The sequence below is a fragment of the Lichenostomus cassidix genome, chromosome 2, assembly GCF_008360975.1.
Source record: "Lichenostomus cassidix isolate B80296 chromosome 2, HeHo_3.0, whole genome shotgun sequence".
In the NCBI taxonomy this organism is placed as follows: domain Eukaryota; kingdom Metazoa; phylum Chordata; class Aves; order Passeriformes; family Meliphagidae; genus Lichenostomus; species Lichenostomus cassidix.
The window spans coordinates 32,226,329-32,246,602 of record NC_139482.1 but is presented as its reverse complement, the minus strand read 5'-3'; the positions used below and the strand labels follow the sequence as shown (position 1 = coordinate 32,246,602).

Genomic DNA, 20,274 nt, shown 5'->3' with positions numbered 1-20,274 from the left:
AGAGCAATGTAACCTCCTATGGATAAACTGTTTCTTTGGACACAACTAGCTTTAAGATTGTGGAATAATTTAACATGAAATTACCTTCACGTTCCCAAGAAAACTTGAAAGGGCAATGATGTCTTTTTCCATAACTTCCTGGGTGTCACAAGGGCAAAACCACATTGTTGCCAGTACTTATGAATGACATTAAAAAAACAAGTCCTACCTCAGCAGACAGGTTATACAGCACACAAGGTAGTATGATATAAATGGACTAGTCACTGTCTCATGCAAACTTGGCACTGAAGTTAAATGGAATCATTCTTCCTCAGGATTTTGAAAGGTCTGAAACAAAACATAGTCTAGGAATGCATTTTCAGAAGTATAAATTCCTATTTGCAGAATGGAAACCAACCTGCTATTTTTCAAATAATCAGCTATATTTCTTTCATTTTTCACTACACTGTTCTTGAAGACATGCTCAACACCCAAATGGAATCTTGATTCTGCTTACACTTCTCAGAGACCCTGTCTGTTAACATAGCCCCGAGAAGACGCACACATTCCACTTGTCATGAGGCACAGGAACAAGTCCTACACTCAGGACAGAACTTAGCTGACTGTCTCTACTCAAAGAGTAGCTGACACTTTTAAGCAGTCCAGGTGTGCACTTCTCTAAATGAACAGATCCTGATACCTCAGCTACATGCATAATAAGAGTCAGCTACATGTGTGTGCAAAGTTGTAAGGACTGCTGGACTGCAAGGACACATGCTGGACTTTAGTTTGCTTTTTGGTCCAGTCAGGATAGGAAAATAGCTTGAAGAAATGGATCTCATAAAGTAAATCACATGCAGGTAGACTTCCAGAACACCTGTCCCTGGACAGATCCAGTGGTACACTAAAAAAGGTACAAGCTCAGCAGCCTGGTAAGCACTTACTGGATTGCTGGTCCAACCTACTGGTATTAGTCTGCACCTTGAGAGATCCACTAGACACATCAGATCTTCACGTCGAAACTTCCTTTGGAATGCTCAGTTTGGAGGAGACGTCAGCAGTACTAACACCATATTGCCTGGAAAAGGAGCTTTTTATTTTCATTACTATCCTTTCTATAAATCAAGCTTACTGATGGCATCGAGTATTTCTCTACCGTAACTTGCCGTGGTTATAGCAATCACACTTGATCCCCTAAGAAGAATTTGTGTTCAATGACTGAAGCATTTGAAACATGAAAGAAGCTTTCTCAACTGCAGAAAATCTGGCAGAGACTCTGTTTTTCCAAACACAGTGTCAGGATTTAAATACCACATCACTTCTCAGCGTAAGTTTTCAGACCCAGACAAGCCAACTTTCACACAGAAGGAATCAACACTTGTTTTTTAATACCGGAGAGACTGCTTTGAATGAGCTCCTGCCAGCAGTTCAAAAAAGAAGCCAAGCCTCTGTACTGAAAAATTCTTTTCACAAATTAATTACCATGCCCCTGTCCAGAACAATGGATATCAGGGGCTATGAAGGATAAAGATACAATCAGGCATGCATTACGTTGGCTCAACATAGGATTAAATTATGGCTGAAAGGGTAGAGAATTAAATAGTCTCATGACAATTTTTTTATATACACTCTAAGTACTTGAAATTCACAATGCAGTTAAATAAATTTCACATGTGCTCAAAACTGTGATCTTCCTGTGCTTAATAAATGAATTGTTAGCATGTCAAAAAAGTTAAAGCAGAGGACATCAAGAAGCCCTGTAATTTCCTGGTCTTCTGTGCCAACCAGAAGCTTAAACATGAACAGAAAGATTCTCATCCATTCTGAATACCAACAATATACTGTAGAACCCTTCCCCTAAAGGATTTTTACCAAAGACTCACACTGTTTGCCAGTTTTCCTAGTTCTTTAAATGAAGTCCATCATCAGGTCTTGTTCCAGACAGATACCTGAACCTGAAGAGGCATCTTTTTGTGAGAAAGGAACACTTACAGAGTGCTGTATGTGCACACATCAGATCTCTCAATTTAAATTATCAGAAGACTATATTAAGTTCAAGACTTAGGAAAAAGAATAAATCAGTATAGTAATTCTACCAGCCTTGCTCTTCAGTCATGGGACTTTCCAAGAACAGGTGGATACAGATTTCTCTGCATGACAGATACAGAAAAACAATGTAAAGACTGACAAAATGAGAAGTTTACAACACAGGACAAATCTGCTTAGTGCTGCAGAGCTGCAAGACTCCACCATAAATTTGAAACAGAAATATCATTGCAACTGCATCCCAGACATTCTTGCTTTCCCCTAACTTTTTTACTTGAGTCTACTGTGCTAACAGCAGAGCAAAGCCCTGCAACACACAGTGTCTTATGACTTCTGAGGAAGGAAAACAGATTCCATAAAAGACACACACTGCAGTAAAAGCATCCCAAACAAATTCATGGATACAGCACTTCCAACATCTTGTACAAATAATCCTCTGTAAAAACCGCTGACTTTAATCCTTTGAAGACTTTTGTTGGATTATATTTTGGGAGGGGTAGAAAATATATTTCAGTGAGTTTAATCACCACCAAGATGGACAAATTCAAGATCATCTTAGTGTCAGATTATCTCTCATGGGTTTTTTGCAGTCATTCTACCAGACATCAGGACACAGGAATGCGTACATAGCCCAGTGTTCGAATCATTTAGCCAAATACCCTACCATACACACAGAAGTTGGTCATCTCTCCAACACAGAAATAAAAGTAAAATTTTGTTTGAGAGCTAAAAGTCCTGAACACTTATTTAGTAGTGAATTATTTGAAAATTTATTGAATAAAAGGAGAAAAAAATGGCTGAAAAGTAGCCAACACATTATGATGAACTTAGCAAAACTAGATACAGCAAAAGGAGTAGGAAAAATTAAAAACGTGAAATGTCTTATATGCTCCAGCTGATGGCCCAGGAAACCACACCTTGTGTGTCATTTTTGTACACAGTCCAGCATTACCACATGGTGCTTACACCATGCTGGAATTGGTAGAGTTTAAATAGAACTGTTACCTGCTCCACCTGTCCTCATTTACACAGACTGGAACTTCTACCAAGAAGATGTAACTATGCTTCTTCAATGATGGGAAAGAGAGAGGGGTTCCCAAAGCTGAGTAGGTTCAACTTGCCCCTCACTGTGTCCCTCTTTCAGCCTGCTGCCTTTAAAAGAGCTGGTTAGACAGCATTCCAGAGAAGCAGAATTTGCTAAAATATTACTGAAAAGGATTGACATGTACATTTAGCTGCAAGCAGGTAAGCAGTCCCAGTAACTTCAAAGTTAAGGCATCTGTTAAAGTTGACTTGGGAATTATGTCAGAAAAAAAAAAAACCAAAAAGAAGGAAGTGACCTACTTGAATAAAAGACTCATTCAGAAGTTTATATGTTCAGATCCCCTCAAAACAGGCTGACAAGAGGTACTTGCATATATTTCCTTAAGTACAAACTGTGAAATGTCACACAGTATAACTCTTGATTAATACATTAGGTTCATATAGACTCAAGATTTTTTCCACTATCTTTCTATTCAGAGCCTATTTCTGTTCACCTGAGAAAGTACTCCTCCTGTTTCCTAAGTATACCCAAAGGCTTAAGAATCAGAGTAAAGACTAAAACCAAAATGGCAGCTTAGCCGCAAAAAAAGAATGAGTAGTTTGAATAAAAGCAACCTGTGCTATAGACATTCAGAGATCTTTCTAACATGTTCAAATTCTAATTTAAAATAGGATGGCCGAGATCTAGAATCCTTATGACTCTTAACTTCTTTTGCCTTTCTTCATCCTTTTAACTCACTCAGAAGCTGCCAATGAACTCTAAAAACTACGTAACAGAAGCTTTAGCAGGATTCTAATTTTGGTCATAGATAACTACACAGAGCGATTCTAGACAATATTAGCTGAGATTTATGATGCATTCAACATCTTCCAATGCATAAGAGTATTTTTGGGCATCACTTGGAAAGACAATATCTAATGTACAGCTGGTAAATTTTACTCCTTTTTTTTTCCCCTATTTCTATACGAGAAGCATATTCATGCTGCACTTTGGTTTTGGGTTTTTTCTCCCAAAGGATCTATTTCTTCAGCAAGAGAAAACACAAGTCTGGTCAAGCCTCACTTTCAAGGTATCAGATGATTAAATTATAGCTGGTCTTGAGAGCAGAAGTTAGATACACCTTTGTCACTTTTCTGAGCAAGATATACCAATAATTAGAAAAAGACCTGCCTTCTTGGTGCAACTTGGGATAAGAAAAGCCAATTTTTTCTGGATTCCATATCTGTTGTGTTATTTCTGTTCCACTTCTGTTGCATTATTTCTGAACTATACAAATAAACCCATCTCCCCCATAATTATTTGTTTTACCTACCACTATTAAAATCTCTTCTGTCAAGAAGAAAGAACACCTATAAAAGCCTCGATCAAGTTCTTGGTAATGGAACTGCCCTCATTTTTATTCACTTCCAAACTTATGTCAACCCTGAGAGCTTCCACATTCCATTCACACCAAACTAGGGGTTGGCAAATGGTTACACTTTCTATTAAAAAATAATAGGAAAGTCACCTTGAAAAAGTATTTTTAAAACCTTTTTAAGAGAACTGTATTGGGATATTGCTTCTTTATCACCACTTTAACTGACTGATGAAAGGATCAAACATGAGAACTGTGACTTTCACCAACAAGTGAGAAGATTATCAATAGACTGGAAAGTAAAGGGGAAAGAGCTCTTCACATCTCTCTGAATCCTTGACACCACACTTCCAACAGGTAGAAGAAAATACTTCTATAATACTTCCATAACTTCTATTCGGCATGGAAAACACAGCTTGTATTCTAAGATCTTGTATCAAGCTGATTTTACTGAACAAAATACATCTCCAGTTCACTGGTAACACAGGGTGGTCTAGAACTCCTGACTCCATCCTTCTTTCTTACGTCAGAAGACTGAACCTAGAAGCTTTAAAGTCATTGCTTATTGCTATAAAATTGGAAATGTTTTCCAAGTGATACAAAATATAAAAAACTGCTAGCTACCTGTAGAAAGGCTGAAGTGAATGAGGGAAAGGTGAGCCAGTTGTTTCAGCTTGCTCCAAATTCTTTTTACAGATATAGAACTACGTGAAGAGGGATGTTAGGAAGGCTGTTTTTTAATCACAGCAGCCTGAGACCTCTGTTTCCTCATTATCTATGCATTTCCACAGATCAGTTGAACATGCTTCCAGGCACAGGATACCATACTGTCAGACAAACTTGAAATAGCATTTATATTACTAATGGAGAAGTCTTCCCTTTACCCACAGATAACCAACCACCTGTTATCAGCACAGATATATAAGTTCAAAGGGCTCAGTGACTAAGCAACCCAAGATTCAAACTATTAAAATCTTCTTCTTTATCCTTTTGTGTTTATTAAAACCCCAGACTGAAGGCAGAAGAACCTTTAAAGCCACACCAAGATCTTGGCCAAGGCTAGGTCCACCTTGTACAGGGTGCCTGTGTGGAAGACAGGATCAGAAGGAACATGTCACATGGCAGCAGCCAGAGTTCTGGAGAGGTAAATATGTAAGCAGGCATACAAGCTCCAGTGTTTGGAGGCTAAACATCTATTTCTGCTGTTTGACCAGGACACAGCATTAGGCAGAATGGAGCAATGGCAAATCAAAGAACAACCTGTGGGTATCCTGGTCTGACATGCTTCCTAAACTAAAATATGGGTAATAATTAAGCTGCTGCAAACAAGCCATCAGCTCTGTTACCAAAACAAGAACTAGCACTGGCTCAATCTTCGCAGAAGGCTACAATGCTGCACATATCACATCTCAGTTATCAAGCACTTCAGCGAAAATCCATTGTCAATTATTTAAAGAAACTAAACAGTAATCCAATCCAAGGATAAGAGTTTCTCATGTTTAATCAAACAGATCTCCAGAGCACTGTAGCAATTCATGTATGCATACTGCTCCATTAAGAAGTTGAGACCAGTTTTGAAACAGAATGGTAAAAGCACACAACACAAATTACATGAACAATCCACAACCTAATTTAATTTAAAAAATCCTCAAGTTAAACATTAGCCAGATTGTGGGAGATTACCTAGGGAAAATGTCTTGTATGCTTACTTTGTTTTTATGCTTTCCTAGACAGTTTATGGATGTTGGGCTTTCTGTTTACAGACAAGTGTTCTTTTTTTTCAGATACATATGTATCCACATATATACACCCACACACATCTTAATGCATGTATATAAAATACTGCATTTTATTTAAAATTCCCTTTTTTTCTATGTTTCCATATATGTATGCAGTCACATGCACACACAAACAAAATAAAATATATGTACTTTTTAAAGGGCATTTAAAAGACAGACTGCAACTTCTAACACATTACTGGTAACAACCCTGTTCAGTTCAAATGGGTAATATGCTAACACAGAGCAAGTTCACATAGAACATGAGAAAGTTCCTGATGCAGGGTCTTTCTTCAGTGCAATATTAGGGAGTAGGCAGCCATATGCACAGCTGCTAACCTCTTCCTGGTATTTCAGGTCATCCTCTTGCACTTATATTGGCTCCCTAATGACTTGCAGAAAAGCAGAGAAAGAAAAAGGGTGGCAAATGTGTTTTCTGTTCTGTGCTAAGGGATGGACTTCCCATAGACCTTCAAGTCTTATGCCTTTAGCATTATCAGTCACTCTGCTGTCTTAGTTTTCAATCCCCTCTGCAAAGCTATCAGATCTTTTTGGAAGCTGCTAATTTGCAGGCCCAGGGCAATTACATAAGATGTTATTTTAGTCATGAACAACGCACTAAATTTTGGATTCTGCCGCTGTTGCACATTAGCACAATGAATTCTTCACCAGTTTTTGGATGTTGATGTCTAGGCATTTGGGGACCATGTTATGCTTCTTTATCCCTATCTGGAAGCTGAATTAAAGGCTATCCAGATACTAAATTTTCTGGCCCCAGCTTCTTCTCATCAAGAGCCATACATGTCTTCCGTCTTCCTGAAAATCTGCTCAGAGATAACATTAACAGGAGCTCCTGATAGATTCTGCATGGTTTCAGAAGTTGCATTTCATGTTAGAAAAAGGAATTAGATGGACCTTCAGTTTGACCCAATGACAATTCTGTATTAAAGAGGACCCAAATACTTTCAGGTTTGCAATGGACTTGCAATGAAGGCCCACAGTGCAGTGTTACGTAGCTGTGCTATAGGCCTTCATTGACAATATAAATAACAAGTTTTACCGTTTAACGTTGTATTTAATATTTCATTAGTACATAATACTCCTGCACTTTGATACTAGAGGCCAACTACAGAACTGACTGCGTCTACAGATATCCTGGCTAGTCCTGTATTCAACACAAACATGAAGTCATATCCCGAGACCTCAAAAAACCAAAGATTTCCTCCTGTCTATTTCAAAACAGTACTGTACTAATACAAGGTTAATTTACAAATTAATCGCTGTAGTCTTCTCTCATCTAGTGCTTAAGTGCATTGCTACTTCTTAAAGTAAGTAAAATCCAAACACAAACAGGTTATTTATATAAATGCATTTGCATCCCATCGGGGTTCACAATCCAGAGATTTGCCCTGCCTGCTGAAGTTAAAGAAAAAAATAGGAAAAACATTTTCCTGACTATCTCCCATGACTAATTCTGCTCCTCTGTTTATTTCACACTGACTGGCTTTCTGTCCGAAGATTTTGCAACAGTGGTAAAAGTAGTAACTTGTTTCATTCATGAAGCTTACTGCCAAACTTGAAAGATTTCAAACCCAGAACTCTGGAAATACAGATTTAACAAAAACATTGCTCTAGCTAGACTTGGTTAAATGTCACAGCTGAAAGATTTAGTGTGCTTATTCTCTGCTTATTAAGTAAATATTTCCAGTATTTCCAAATTAAGAAACTCTACAACTGAGACTAACTGAATACAGCGTAAGCTGTAGGAAGTTGAGGAGCAGAGCAGATACCTACCTGGAGGAAATAAAGTTATGGGTGAAAAAAAGTTAATGTTAACCTTTCAAATGCAAGTATTCTTAGCTTTCCCTGTCTAATTATAAGGAAGAATAGTAAGCATTAAAAGTGATCTAAATTTTGAAGTAATTACAGAAAAATAAAACTCAATGTATTATCTCACCCTGGAGGAAAAAACAGAGTAATCTAATTCAAACTAGTCTATGGCTGTCCAGAGAGATTACCTCCTGGAAGTACAGTAATTATATTTGTAAAGTAAAATAACTTATGCCTGGGGTAGGGAAGCCCAAGGGATTTTATTTTTTTATTATTATTTGAAATGTGTAAAAGCTTTATAACGACATCCACAGTGAGAAAAGAGCTTTGTGCACAAAAGTATACGTTCTGTGTAATGGCCTTTATCAGCAGTGGTAAACAGATACATGTAACTGGTATGACTGTATCACACCACATGTCACATACGAACAGACATACAGTTGCACTTTTCCATATAGTGCCCATACATTCTAAGCTAAATAGCAGACTGTTCTGAAACTTATTACATAAGCATTTCTTGCCAAATTTGTAATTAGACAGATTCTTACAACTCTAAAATAAGGATTCTTAATGGTTTCACTGAAAGTTCACTATGTAGGCTTTTTGCTAGCACCTTACAAACAAAATTACTTTTAAAAGCCCAACCAAACACTATATTGTTGTGAGCTCAAATTTACTTAATTTAAGTGTTTTAGTTCAGCAACTCCAGGTAACAGCAAGACCTAACAGCACCATTCTGACAGCCCCACTGTCATACAAAACTCTCAAAATAATTCGGTAGTTTTTGGAGAAACAAGGTGTATGGTCAAAAAAGGCCTAACTTAGGTCTTGTCTACAAAAAAGAACTCTACCAGGAGCCAGAAGCTCAAGGTTTGAACAGTTAAAAAGAGACAAAGTAAAACAATATCAGAAACTTGAAATCATCCATGAAGCCTTCAGTCATCTCAGAAACCTCAAATTACAACAATGCGCCTTAAGACCATCCACTTTATTAGGAGTCCACCTGCTGAACGCTCCGCCTTTCTCTTTTCCATTTCCTATTCATTAGTACCAAAGAAGTTCTTCCTTCTGAAGGCTCCTGCTGCTTTCCTGAACAGCATGGAATCTGACATAAGACTGAGAACTGTGTGGTAAACTTGGTAAGAACTACATATTTCTTTCTGCTGCTCTTTAGTTAGTCTGTGCTGTTTGCAGAGGTATTTGCCAAGATTTGACACAGTTAAATGTGCACGCTTCAATTCATAGCTAATAAATTCTGTTCAGCAGTAAACCTGCCTGCTTCCAGGCGACAGCACAAACAGTCCCAGCAGAGACTGCACCAATCTCTCCAACTAATAGAGTACTGGATGTTGAGAGTCATTTTTTGATCCAACTATGAGAGCAAGATTTCTAACTGAATCAAATTTTGGCAACAGCGGATTTTTTTTTTTTTTTTTTTTTTTACTATTTAGCTATTTATTTGTTAAGAAGCATCGGCTTATTTATTAGCGTACTCAGCTAAGCAAGCAGGCATCCGCACAACCTCTGGAGCTGGCTTCTGTCACTAGCCCAGACCGGTGGCCCCGAAAGCCCCGAGCCCTTCCAAGCGCCACTGTCCCCATCACGCCACTGGAGGGCGCGCTTGAGCTACCTTTCCGAGCAGACCCGGCGCGTTCAGGCTCCGCACTCGGAAGTTAGAAATCATTAAATAAAAAACGCTTCTCTGCACCTTTTTAACAACATCTAAAGCCTCTTACCTTCTCACCAGTGTACACACCCACTTAATATCCCATATCAATAGCACGATTTCTAACAACGTCTGGATCCCTAAGACTTACCTGTTGGGAGCCAGTGGTGTGTGTGTGGCAGACTCAAGGTCAGATGGATGGATGGATGGATAAGCAGATTTTTTTTCCTATCAAATTATGTGTCAAACTCAAGAGACAATTCAACTGCCAACTCTTCAGTGCTCTCATACCCCACTCCTACCTGCTTCTCTTCGTGTATTCATGGCCTGTCCTCGAAACTGCCCAAACTGTCCTTGTTTCTCCCCTCTAGCCATGGGAACACGAAGCGGACCTGAGGGTTCTCAACCATCAGTCAGAGCAACTCAAGCACAGCCATTACCTCTGTGTGATCAGATAATGTTACAGAAGTGCTGATTCAAACCCAGCAACACTGGTTACCAGTTTATCTCGCTTCCCAAAGCACAACGACTCAAAGGCAGTGTGCCCATTTGAGCCCTCTTCTGACAAGACACCTATAGATTATCGCAGAGCTCATGACGGACAACTCCTCTCACACAACAGGCTCACACCAAAGCTGAATTTTATCCATACAGCAAGTGGACCACCCCACACAAAGCTATGAAAGAATGCAACAAAATTCACAGAGCCGAAACCAGTGTTTCACTTGATAAACAAGACTCAGTTGAATGCTGCTTTAAATACCACACATAGCAGTGTACACCCAGAGTTTGTCCTCAGGGAAGATCACATAAGATAAATGCCAACTACATCAAGCAACAAGCTCCTGGAAGCTGCTAAAATACTACAAAGATTAAATCTGTACAAAGGAGCTTCACTGGTCAGAAGTGACCGAATCAAGCACTGCTCATCCCATTTTGCTGTTCCACCCCAAATCTAGTGTAAGCAGCTAAGCCGTGCCAGTAGATCTGGGAAGAGTAACTGACTGTCTGATTTGAATTCAGATGACTGAATGCCCTACCGTCACACACTCCATGAACATTAAGTTTCACTTACCAACTACTCCCTGCCTGCATGTTCTTTACCAAAGAATGCGTAAACTGAACTTTCAATTGCTAATTACACCTCCTTCTAATGATCTGAAGAATGTATGAGAAGCTGTAAGCAGCAGTATGACTACAACAAACTTAATATTGTTCAAGCAATTTCTGTCCAGCAACCCTGTCCTTTGCTACAGCACAACAGCTCACAATGCAGTAAGCCAGAATGGCTTGGAAAGGAAAAATAAACTTTTCTCTCACTTCATTTGCTAGAATACAGTTTGTCTTCCCAGTTTGAGAACTTCTGCTGCATAAGCAGTTTCATCTTGACAAAAAGACTTCTGTAAACTTCAACAGAGGATCAGGAACGGCATGGGGGGAATTTTAATAAGATATGTAAAGGCTGACTTACCAACTGGCCCACTGACTTGTTAAAAAAATAAATCAACATCATATAAAAAGTTGCTGACATATTTACAGACAAAACCTTTGACAATATCTGCAGTCAGATCTCTGAACAATTAATAAATGAACATGGAATCAATTTTTTTTTAAATTATCAAGGAATGGAGTAACAGTCAGAATTGCTACTTTTATAGAATGAAAGAACATCTTTCTCTTATTCCCCTGCTGGTTTACTTGAAGGCTCCCCTATCTCACTAGTCCTAAGAAAAAACTTTACCTAATCTTTTTACCCTCAGTCTATTTACTGTCAATCTACTTTCCTCCATCCTGTGTTTGGATATTTTAAAAGGTATCACTTAAACTTTTCATTAATGCATATTTGACCAGTGGGTGGAGATAATTATAAAATGAAACCCAAACTAATTGAGCAGCCATTCTTACTAGAGAAGCAATATTTGAATGCCAGAACTCTTTCAGTAAAAGAGGCTTAAGTAAACTATATTAAAATAAAAATTTAAACTTTTTCTTACATTCTAATTTTCATTATTTGAACAGTATCTTGACAAAATGTTTGCAATCAAAATGTACAGGCTTAAGCTTATTTGAAATCAACAGTTGTGTCTCCACCTACTGGAAAAGTGAATTTCACTGAAACAGTAATTTGAGCCTTTGGGATTTGGGTAAGCAGAAACTGTAAGAGCTGTGTTTTTGTGTAAGATACAAATAATTTGTGTGTGTCATGTGTCATCATGTTTCATGTTCCCCCTCCCCCAAAAATGAGTTTATAGAAACCACTGTCATTCTCTGCAGTAAGCATGGATTTCACGGAGTCCCTATTCTCCAACAGTTGCTTGTCAGAATGCAAAACTAGCTAATACTCTCAAAAGACATAATTTATTGAATAACATTTGTTGCTAGTAAATCTGAAATGTCATCTGGTTTCAGTACCTTTCTAATTTCCACCATGGTTTCATGAGACCTGGACACTAGAATGAGTTCTTTAAATAACTGATGTGTAAAACCCACAGAATGGTGCTGTGGCTAGCACAGTTTTTCCCATGGGAAGTTTTCTTGTGTTTTTGTAAATAAAGATAAAGTTTGGATGTTTTGGAACAGTGTCCCAGAACTTGGACAGTGCAGGCCTGGCCGATCAGGCCTGGGGGAAGGCTTCTGACTGACCAATCTGGGTGACTTTTGAGAGCTCTATAAATGTGATGAAATCAAAACAATAAAGGTCATTCCTTCTTGCCACTGAGAACCGATGCATTCATTACTCTGCTAGCTGCTCAACAGCTACATCGTTGCTAATATGATATATTCTTATTATGAAACACCTTTTTCTTTTAAACCACAGACCTTGAAAATAACTAAAACATGATGGTAAGAGTAGACAACATCCCATTTTTCAACTTTTTATTGTTATTATTTAGCACAGGTTGTGAAATTACTGCAACTTCAAAGACTCTAATTAACCCAAAATAGGAATGTAAATGTTTACATATGGAAAAACCCCTGTCCTAACCTCTCTTTTTATCTTTTTTCTGATCTCCACTATTCTTTTAAGAATGACATCAGCCATAACTACATAATTCAGGTTTGCTTTATTCTGAAAAATAGCAATTTTTAGCCACAGGATAGCACATCACGATCACTGTGCTTTGTCATACTAGTTTTGCTGTAGTATTACCTGAGATCCTTATGCAGATGCTTATAATGACCATGGAATCATACAAGCCCTCTAACAGTATTTGTGACCAGCACATCTGTATTTCAGCCTGTCTCTCATACGTCACACTGAACTAAACTCACGCTTCTCCAGAACCCTTTACAAGTTTCTTCTCTTGTGGGCAACAGTAAAACCACTTTCCCTCTCACAGACTGGCTCTCAAACTTGCCATCATATTCTACATCATATTTCCACACACATTAGTCCAATAGTGCCACTACCCCTCCAGTTGCAGGATGCTTCTAAAAAGTCAGGGGTTTACCACATGTGCAAGGCCAACCCATCCAGGTTTTATCAATTTTTAGCTTAAACACAGAACACAACAGCATTTTATTTTAACATATGTGAGCTTTTCATCCTTTCAGATCTTGAGAGAGTATAATTCCTTCCACATCTGCATGGAGACTGTCACAATCCCAAGTGCATACCCGTCTCTCAAGTAAAAAGAAATTCCTCCCACTTTTTCCACAGCATGAGAAGATGCATTGATCAGTGTCCTGCACAGAGGATCAAAGGGCACTCACAAGCCTGGGACAGTCCCACCCAGTGAGAACTTTAAATCACTTGGCAGAAAGCATGGGTTTAAAGCAGGACAATGAACTTTTAGAAAATGGCAAACTAGAATTTTTACGAAAAAATTCAGAATTACACAAGGATTCAGGGACTGAGTCACTGTACAAAGAGACTCACACTACAGAGCCTTTTGCTTGTCATTTCAGTACTATAAAGTTTTCTGCAGATCACTGACCTCTGTCTCTGCACATAGAAATACCCAACACATGGACCTAATATCAAGGTGGAGCTTGATGCTGACCAAAGACATCCAGTGTTTGAGGATAATGCTCTGATCACACCATTAACAGCTCAAAATAAAGCCAAATTATTTAATAGATTATTTGGCTTTCCTGCTTTTACTATGGCTAAATATCAACTAAAAATGCCAAAACCAGTAAGTCATACTGCCAAGATTTCTGCTCCCTTCTACCTCCCTGAGGTTTACATACACATAAACTCAGAAAAAGGAAAAAAGGTCAGATTAAAATTTCATGCTCTAAATAAGAAATATCAAAAAATCAGGGCTCTTGCAGATACTCATCCTCTCTATTAGCCTCTGTTAAGACTCTTTCATATTATCCAGGCACATTTTCATTACTCCCTTTTTTTATTAAAAAAAAAAAAAGAGACAAACAAACCATCATGATTTAATACCTTCCACTATTTTTTAAAGAAAAAAAAAAGGCACAAGCGGTAGCTCAAAAAAGGTCCAATTGCACATATGTTGCAACAGCTTTTCAATCATTTTAGAGACTTAAGAGTATGCAGTTAGCCCACTAACAGAGCAGCAGAACAGATACCATTACACAGAGCTAGTACAGTATATTTGTCAATAATTTCCATATTAATTAGTTCTCAACAAGACAGGCTGAAAGAGCAGTGATCCATAAGATCTAAAACAAATGCAAGGACTCTGAATTCAAAGAAGCTGAATATACACCCTTTTGGTTAGATGTCAAAGATTCCATTAAAAAGCAAACAAAAAAAGAAACAAAAAAAGAAACAAAAAAAGAAACAAAAAAAGAAACAAAAAAAGAAACAAAAAAAGAAACAAAAAAAGAATCAAAAAACTCCAAAACTTAAACAACAAAATAAAATCCTAACAATGCTACCAGCATTGTGATGCCATACCTCAGTACTGCAGATTTTTCCTGGCAACATAGATCTCAGGTAATCTATGTAGTACAATACTTTGAGAAAAAATTAAGGGCAGCAAGATCATCAATTCCAAACATTTCAAGGGAGGGAAGAGGAAACTAAAGATTTCTCTGAAGGGTCCTTTAAAAATCACATTTAAATGAGCTCAAACTAGACTTCAATTATCAGCACGTTGTTTAAATGAGAATTTTCTCTATGTCCTTTTCAAGAAGAATTTTTTGGCAGACGCTGTATGGTCCAGCCACATGTCAAAGTGTTAAAAGGCAACCACCTCAGCAGAAATAAAAGGAAACATTATGATGCTAGTGTCAACCCAACCAGTTTAACAGACACTGTCTGTTCAGAAGCAGCATGCTAAGATTTCAAAGCCTCCTCTAGTCCGACATCTATTTATAGCTGCCCAGTCTCTGTACAATTTCTTGCAGCCTCTCCTCCTCTCAAAGCCAAGTGGGAGAAGTTTAATGGATGCAATCCTGGGCCTTGTGCAGCAAGATGGCCAGAAGATGGGCAACTCTCCTCCAGCAAACCCATGTGCAGGAGACCAGGACTTACGAGGAGAGACTGGTCTAACCTACACAGGAGCCAAATACATGGGATAAACCTTCCTTCTCTGTTTTAGGAACACACACATTTTTCCTCTGCCAGCAAGCTGACAGTAATGAACCACATCAGCATCAGAGCATCAGCGAAAGATACCTGTCTGCTTCCTCCTCAACGCTGAGCAACAGCCTAAACCAGCTGCCTTGCAAGCCAAGACAGAAGCTATCCAAGCCAGCTTTGACCCCCGGACAGCAGCAATGTCATCCAAGCACCTTCCCACTTACAGTGCTACCACCGTACATTGCACCTTCCTCAAAGAAACTCAGAGGCTGCTAGCTTTTGTTCCGTGCAGTCTCTACCACCCGACCATGCACGTTTTTATAAAGCACTGATCCAGGTCGGCTCTCCTTCATCTCCATCGCGGGAAGGGTGCAGATATTTTCCTGCATACGGAGCACAACGCCACAGGCTGAACTCTGCTACAAGCTCCGCACATCCATCCCTGGTGCCTCCTCTCCCACACCTACAGCCACTTGCCTGTAGTACTCGTACAGCGACCGAGGAGATGACAGCGCTGCTGGAAACTCCTGCCCACCCGATCACAACCCCATTTTCGCCCCTTTCCCCAGTCAGAGGCAGACGGAAGGGAAGGGTTGACTTCCTCGGGTGGAAAATAGGCAGGGAAAGGCCGGGGCAGAGATCAAGAGAGGAAGAATCACCCCAAAGGGAGAGGAGATAATCCCCGAGAGGCGAGGCTGCGGAGAAGCATAAACGCGGAGGGAGGGACAGGGACAGCGAACTGGGGGGATAATCCAGCAGAGAAGGGGGAGATAATCCCCTCGGAGGGGGGAGGCGGAGGATTCCAGAGAGGGAGGGGCGGGAAACCTGATAATCTCCAGAAGGAGAGAAAATACCGGGAAAGGGGGTGGGGGAAGGAGGGTGGGCGGGTGGATAATCCGGAGCGGCAGATGAAGCGCGAGTCTCCCGGGGACGCATCCGGAGGCGGGAGGAGGAGGGTTAATCCCCGCTCTGGGGGCAAAAATCCCTCTTCCCGGACTCCGGCGCTGCCATGTTCGCTCCCCTGCAGGCCCGCCCGGCCCCGCTACCTGCGGGCGGCTCTTCCCGCCTCACGCCACACGCACACGGGGCGCCTCCGCTCCCGCCGCCGGGTCGAGGGGCTCGGTCGGGATGCCTGCGGGACCCCGCCTCCCACCACCATCTCCCCGCCGGCTCGGAGGGAGGGGAGAAGCGAGCGGCTGCCCGGGCGATCCCTCCCTCCCCCTCCGCGCACGCGACCTCCCCGCCGGTACGGGAACTCACCGGCCGGCACCGACTCCCGCCGCTCCCCGTCCCCTCCTCCCTCAGCGGGCGCCGCTCAGCCCCATGGACGACCCCGGGCGCGTGGGGCTGCCGGAGGGACAGCGCGAGCCGGGGGTGCCGCCGCCGCCGCTCTGCGCCCGCCTCGGCGCGCGCCGCCGGCGTGGCTGTGGCACGCGCTCCCGCCGCCGCTCCTCTGCCCCGCCCACCCCCGGCGCGCGCGCGCGCGCGCGGCCACCGCGGCAGTGGCGCGCGAGCGCCTCCCCCGCGCCCGCCCGGAGGGAGCGCGCGCGCGCCTTCGCCTCGCCCCCCCCGCCCGTGTGAGCGTGAGTGAGCGTGAGTGAATGAGCGTGAGTGTGAGTGAGTGAATGAGCGTGAGTGCGTGTGAGTGCGCGAGTGAGAGTGAGTGTGAGCGTGAGTGAGTGTGAGGGGGCTGCGGGCAGGAGGGGTCGGCCAGGGTGAGAGAGCGCGTGGGAGTGTGTCTGTGGGAGTGCGCGTGACTGCGCGTGTCACAGGGTGCGCGTGTGTGTGTGCGCGTGTGAGTGCGTGTGCGTGTGTGTGTGTGTGAGGCGGCGCGTGGGCGGTGTCGGGGAAGGCGCGGGGCCGTGTGGGGACACGCGCGTGTTCGTGTAAAAGCACCCGTGTGTGAGGGCCGCCGTGTGTGTTTGGCGCTGGCGAGTGAGGAGGGAGCCATCGTGCCCGTGTGCGACCGTGCCCCGTGTCCCCGCGCCGTGTCCCCGCCGGCGCTGCCGGACGGCGCTCGGGCTCTGCCCGGCCGGTTCGGCTCTCGCCTGTTCGGGCTTTCCCCGGTCCGAGTCAGGAGGGGACACGTGGCGCTGCCTGCTCGGTCACCGAGTGCGGGAAACGCTAGCAGGGAAGTCACACATTTCAGAAGCGAAAGGGAAAGCGGGGAGTTTCCCCTGATGCCAATAATCTGCAAGGCCACTTAAATGGAAATAACTCTGGGAAAGCAATTTCTCTGCACTTCAGGTCACTGTTTAAACATCTCGTTTGTTTTGAACAGTTATGATAGAGTAGCTCTTGCTTTTTTTCCAGATGAGGCTCTCACCTTTGGATACTCTTGGATTTAGGGAAATTTGGGTTGCACACAGTCAGTCCTGCCTGCAGAATTCTCGCTACCTAAAGCTGTATTTTTTTGGTTTTCACCTAAGGGTAAAATTTGCCCCAGAAACGAACTGCTCGTATCCAAACCAGTTCGTCATTCCTCAGCTTGTTTTCATTCACTTTTTCCTCCTCATACCGACTTTCCTGGAAACTGTTGAATCCAAGTGTACACTTTAACTGCAGTCTGCGTAATTATGCTGTTTTAAGAATACCTGGTAGCCTGGTGAGGCATAAAGTAACCCTTCATAACAACCTGTCTGCAATTCACACTGGCTTTTTCTTTGGGAGCCATTGAGTAAAAGGGAAAGGCAGAACTATGTGGGGGTAGAGATCTAACAGAAAATCCAGCAGTTACCCATTTTCATTTTAACAGGTTCAGATTCTGCTTTCCTACCAGATAACAACTAAATTGATTTCTATGCCACCAAAGATACCCCAAAAAGCAGCTGATATTTGTGATGGGCATAATTACAGAAACTGTGGAACAGCAGCCAGCAGGTGAAAAACCTCTTTCAGATTGACCAATAAAGTTGCATCAAGTAAATGAGATCATGTGCACCTCATCTTAGGAAAACAGCACGTAAAATTCCTTTAGGAATTATTTTTACTTACTCTTCAAATTACGGTAGCTACTCTGTGCTGAGAGCTTCATAGGCATGTGGAATTATACATCCCCAGGTCCAAAGAGCTTACAGCCCTCCTGCAATTTCTCAGTAAAAAGTCCAAATTGAACATATTTTTGGTAAATTGCTTCACAAGCAGTTATCTTCTCCTTGTTAAACTGAAAGGAAACTTAAAATGGCATGAGGGATTCTAAGCAACATAATGACTTATGCCACCCTTTTGGTGTTCAAACCCTTGCAGCTACGATGGAAAAACTGACAGGCATGAAAAATCCTCACTCCCCAAAAAATAACTTCAGATCGTTTTCTCCCCTTTGCCCTTCATTTATTTTTTTGTGATGTTCTAATGGGAATCCTTTTGAACCAGAGACACAAAATGCATAAATGCAATCTCATCCTGTATTTCACAACTCAACATCTTGTTGACTTCTTCTCTTACAGTTCCTGCATTTGTGAAAACTGAACATTATTCTATTAAGGAGAAAGGGTTGTAGCAATTTATGCTGACATCTTTCATGGTACTGACTTTACCTTTGTGGCCAATGAAAGAAAATTGCTTCACTGCAAAACTTAGAGGTTCCTTATTGCAGTTCAGCTCAAAGTTTGAATCCAAACCTGTGAAACACAGGTTTGGAGTGTGTTTTTGGCAGCAACAGAAATATCTAAAACAAAGTACTTTGAACACTCCACAGTCTTTTGAATGTCTTTCATTCTGGCCTCTGCAGCTGCTATTTGGCTATTAAAGCCCTGTAGGGAATGTGTCCCAAATGATCACACACCATTTTTGCCCAGTATTTAATCCATTTGATCCATTAGGGTCAAGGAAGAAATAGAGATGTATTGTTTTAGAGAAGAATTTAGAAATTGATGCTTACCCTCTGTCAGGAATTACCATATCCTTTGGGCTTTTTACTACTCACGTTTGCATGCCGCTCATAGCAGAAATCCCCCTTCCAAGGATGGTCCTTAGGACCCTGCTGGTGCTGTTCAATCTGATAGCTTTGAACTGCTCCCGCAGTGCAAAAACGACTGTAAATCTCTTTTATCCATTTAATGGCCAATTACTGCGCTTCAGCCAAGCCTCACCCTGTTCCCAGTTTGTGGCAGAGAAGACAGGACCTGGCCAGGGCTGACTTATGTCCCAACAATTTCTGGCTAGTGATCATGGTCAGCCAGGCATAAATTAGAATAGTGCCAAAACCGAGTTGCTTTATGCCAGGGATTATCTCAGTCTCTGTCTAGCCACAGGATTCAGGGAGCATAAGGACTGTATGGTAGGGCAGCCCCAGCTCTCATATTTTTGGGCTGATTGATTAGCACTCAGAAGAACTGGCGTTTATGACTCTACAGAGCTTTGAACTCTGCCTTTGATGATACAGATCTCACTCAAGCACTTTTACTATGATGTCTCCTGCTCCTTTTTGTAAAACTGCAGGGACCAGAGTGGCTAATGTTGTGACAGTTGCATGCTGATGCTACAAGTAACAAGGCAGAGGTCTTTCTCTGGGGTCTTCTGGTTTTGCTAGGGCTCCTACCCTAATCTTAGAGGAGTTAGAGAAGCAGACATTCTAGTATATGGAATGTAGAAAGGAGGATGTGGTTTTCAGTCCCGTTATAGTTCTGGGAAACAAAACCTATAATTACCACCAGCACTGCCACAATAGTGGAGAAATTATCTACTCACTGGTATCAACTATGCTGAAATTTTCTTTGTCTTTTTCTCTGCAGAACTCTGAGTCTGAATTCCAAATTCACTATCACTGTTCTGATGGCTATTTTAATGACAAAGTGAACAGTTGTACCCACAGAGGCGGCTCTTCTTTGAGTTAGCTCCCCCTTCCATATCTGTTGTGGCAAACTGGTGTTGAGTGAAGGACTTTGAGATGGCGTGTTTTTTTAAAGGAGGTTTTAAGCTGGTTTCTGGCATACTCAGCAAGTCCAGTGCTCTGCATGCCTTTGTTAACCAATGTTTAATTTGGATAATCATTTATTATGATCAGTCTTAACACAGATGGAACTTCAGACTACTTTTTTACTTGATAACCCCTAAAATATGTCTTCATGACCT

At 41.6% G+C, this 20,274-nt stretch overlaps 1 protein-coding gene across 6 annotated transcripts in view; it reads right to left on the bottom strand.

Moving 5' to 3' along the window:
* PALS2 (protein associated with LIN7 2, MAGUK p55 family member) overlaps window positions 1–19,248 on the bottom strand; it is a 61,995-nt gene extending 42,747 nt beyond the window's left edge. For 2 of the 6 annotated variants that reach the window (XM_085050940.1, XM_085050939.1), the window contains exon 1: window positions 16,462–16,626. The gene's annotated coding sequence lies outside the window, so the exon portion shown is untranslated. Of the gene's footprint in view, window positions 1–16,247; window positions 16,405–16,461; window positions 16,627–19,126 lie in introns of those variants that run through there. The other 4 variants (XM_085050946.1, XM_085050945.1, XM_085050941.1 and 1 more) reach the window with 4 other exon arrangements.
* Window positions 19,249–20,274: the final 1,026 nt, after the last annotated feature.